General features: G+C 40.1%; 1 long non-coding RNA gene across 1 annotated transcript; it reads left to right on the top strand.

Annotated features, from left to right (window-relative positions):
- The first annotated feature begins 242 nt into the window (after positions 1–242).
- LOC136482112 (uncharacterized) lies at positions 243–2,791 on the top strand. Its single transcript, XR_010764968.1, has 4 exons — positions 243–375; positions 472–827; positions 1,954–2,050; positions 2,703–2,791. It is a non-coding gene; the product is annotated as an uncharacterized lncRNA (long non-coding RNA).
- Positions 2,792–3,431: the final 640 nt, after the last annotated feature.

The following is a 3,431-nucleotide window of genomic DNA, read 5'->3' as shown; positions in this document are numbered from 1 at the left end:
AAAACTTTATTTGGGTTCATTATGTTCAAAAGTGTATTCGAGAATTTTCCTAGAATTTTTGGAGCCATCGGAGTATTTTTCGTGGGCTAAAAATCAATTCTGGACTTTTCTGAAATTATTTTAATCCCAGAATTAATTAAATCCGAAAATAATAAAATATCTTGTTTTTCCACCGACCTCAAAACCCTACACTATATATATGCCGGCGTAGCCCTCGACGCGAGGATTCCAGAAGTACAGCCCGTTTTTCAAGCCGCCACTCGTAGCCCCGCAGATCGGACGCCGAAGTTCTCCACAGCTAGGTTTCCGGTGAACCTTCGGCGAGCTTTTCCGGCCACCTCGGACGTCTCCGGCGAAAACCGTCACCACCACGAGGTAGATCTCGTCGTTATCTACACCGTCACGCTTTTCGTTTTGCGAATCCATCACCGGTTGACCGCGTTCCCTTTCTTCTTTCTCTCTTCCGATCAGTTTTCCGGCGAACTCCATGGCTGCTCGTTCGGTTCTCGAGCTTCCGGCCGACTCGGCCTTGGCCGCGCCTCCCAGCGTCCCGGCCCCGTTCCCACGCCGCCGCCCCTGGCCGTGGCCCCACGCCGCCCTGTCCCGCGCCCCTGCTCGCGAGCACAGCCAGGCAGCCGCCGCCGCCTACTACGGCCGCCTGGGCGCCATCCCGTGCGGCCCCTGCTCGGCCCTGTGGGCGGGACTGCGCCTCCGCCGGCCGGCCAGCAAGCCCCAGCCGAGGCCCCTCTCTCCCCGCCCAGCGCATGAGCAGCAGCATGCCATCTTCATGGCCAGAACCACGTACGTTCTGTACGTGCTGAACCAAGGTAGAAGACGATTTATTTACGATTTTGCCATCCGCTATTTATTCCCTGCAGTTTAATCGTTTTAATCCCGTTTCAGTCCGTTCCAGTTGCGTTAGTTTCGTGTCGTCGAGATCTACGCAGTAGCGTTATTAGTTTTCACATCACATGTTTATTAATTTATTTTATTAAAATATTAATTATGTCTATAATTAATTAATCGCTGATTAATTAAAGTCGATTTAGGTTTTTGATTTCTATTCGATTGCACGAGTTTTATCGCAGTGTGTGATACATGTTAGTAGCGATGTTTAACATGTCTTACGTCTTGGAAATTTATAAGTTAAATGTTAATCTGATTAACCTACAATCAATTAGTTTTCTAACTTAAAAGCAATATATATATATATATATATATATATATATATATTTTACACTTCAGTATTTAATAAATGATATTCATATGATTAATTATTAATATAAATGTATTCCTAAATTATAGGTTGATTAGTTTAAACACACCTTGCATATATTAAACTTGTTAGATGCTCTCACGTGCATTTTACTTTTTCAAAGTTAAAGTTTATTTTGATTAAATAATACATGCACAGCCGCTCCTTAATACATTATTAATTATTCCATTGACAAATCCTAAACTGATGTAATGCTTACATCATTTTGGTTTTCCTTTTAAAAATAATAAATGCAAGGGCTTATACGTTCTATATATGTTTTGAATATATACTCTTACTTGTTATTATATCTTTGTAAGTCAAAATTTAATTTGCATAAATGATATCAAAATAATTATAATTAAGATATGAATAGTTTATCTTAGTTTTCTAAATCTAATAACTCAAGTATAAAATAACTTAACTCAATTTTAGATATTCCCCTGAGATATCTTATACATGTTTTATGATCATTAAAATAGATAAAGCATATAATTTTCTTTCCAACGCAAATCCTTCGATAGATGTTTCTGTTTTACCGTAGCTCCAATTAGTGTGCCTTTCGTGTGTGTGTGATCGTAGCAATGCGTAGATTAGATTTTGAAATCTTTTCATTGATTGGTGTATTGTTCTAATCTAGTATGTTTGCTATGCATGCTTGTTCGAATGCTTGTGTGGTGCTTTTCGGTCTTGTCCAGTCGGTGAGTTTTGCGTTGGTGATCTATAAGAAGTTGGAGATCAAGAAGAAGAAGAAAACGTTGAAGATTAAAGCTTACCGAAGGATCGGTGTTTAAGGCAAGTATAGCTTGGGTTTTCTTTCTGTGATCATGATCTTGAAACTTGATTAATGAATATGCTATAAACATAAACAAGATGACTTTTTAGCAACATAAGGTCTTGTTTTGTAACTGATTATCCGGGATTTAACGTACAACTGTGAGGGCTATATGGCTCTGGCTCTAGTCGCTTGAGAAACCCTTTTCTAGCTGGTTAGAGGTCTGCGAGTTGGGTATAGGACAGCCTCTGTCCTGTTGAGCCTAGCTTTGGAAGCGGCCTTTTACTTTATTTTTGGAAGGGGGGTTCCTATATCTGATGACCCTGCGGCCCTGGCCGGTTAGACGAGCTCTTGGGTGGCTTTATATGGTTCTCTGTGTTTTGGGCCTTGCTAACCCGGGCATATGAGAATCATGACTCACAGTGAAAATGTACACCTCTGCGCAGAGTTAATAAACTGGTATACTAGCCGTGCTCACGGATACGAGCGACCTTGGAACACTTACATTAAGGGATGATGACTTTTACTTGTTAAGATGATCATTTATGTCAATTGTTTAAGATATTTATTATTCAATTATACTTGATCATGTGGTTATGGATTACACTACCTTGTTGCTATATTTGCTGAGTTCGACATGGACTCACCCTTGCAATTTTCCCCACACCTCAGGCTGGATATCAGTTTGCTAGAGTCTAAAGGAGTTAGGCTTGTGATCAACCAGTCAGTTGGATCCAGTGGAGTGAAGTCTGCACCCGGAGATTAGAGTTGTCTATCCGTTGATAGCTTTCTAAGGTTATCTCTTTTGCTAAGTTCGCTATGTATTAAGCATTACGAATTGATACTGCCCCTTCATTTGTAGCTATATGTGAGATTTGACTTCCAGGGCTCACATATGGTGTGCATTCGGCTTTGTCCTTGAAACCGGGTGTTACAAGTGGTATCAGAGCAATGCTGACTGTAGGACGCAAGCCTAGTAGAAACTGGTCGTTCTAAGGTTTACAAGTTACAACAAAAATCCTTGTTCTATAAACCTTGATATTTTCTTCCCTAGTACATTCTTACCCTTGATATTGGTCCCCTCCTTGATGCTTCTTTAAAAGCTTTTTGTTCCCATCTACTCCTTGCCTTGATATGCTTTTAGAATCTTGTCTTACCACCTTCTCGCGCAATTTGAAGTTAAGCTATAGGATCTTTACCCATAATATGAAGAAGACGATAGTATCGCAAGTTTAAGTCAATGATTGAATTGTGCACCTTAATTGCTTGTTGGCTTGTCATTATGATTATGTTTTGTTTTGAATCTTTAGAATGAGTGCAATGATTTTTGTGGGATTTTCCACAAATTCATTTAGTTTATAGGCATAAGACATAAGGATTAATGAATAGATAGTTGGGTTT

The sequence above is a fragment of the Miscanthus floridulus genome, chromosome 9 (assembly GCF_019320115.1).
Source record: "Miscanthus floridulus cultivar M001 chromosome 9, ASM1932011v1, whole genome shotgun sequence".
Lineage (NCBI taxonomy): Eukaryota > Viridiplantae > Streptophyta > Magnoliopsida > Poales > Poaceae > Miscanthus > Miscanthus floridulus.
Note: the sequence above shows the minus strand (reverse complement) of the source record. Positions and strands in the feature narration are given on the sequence as shown.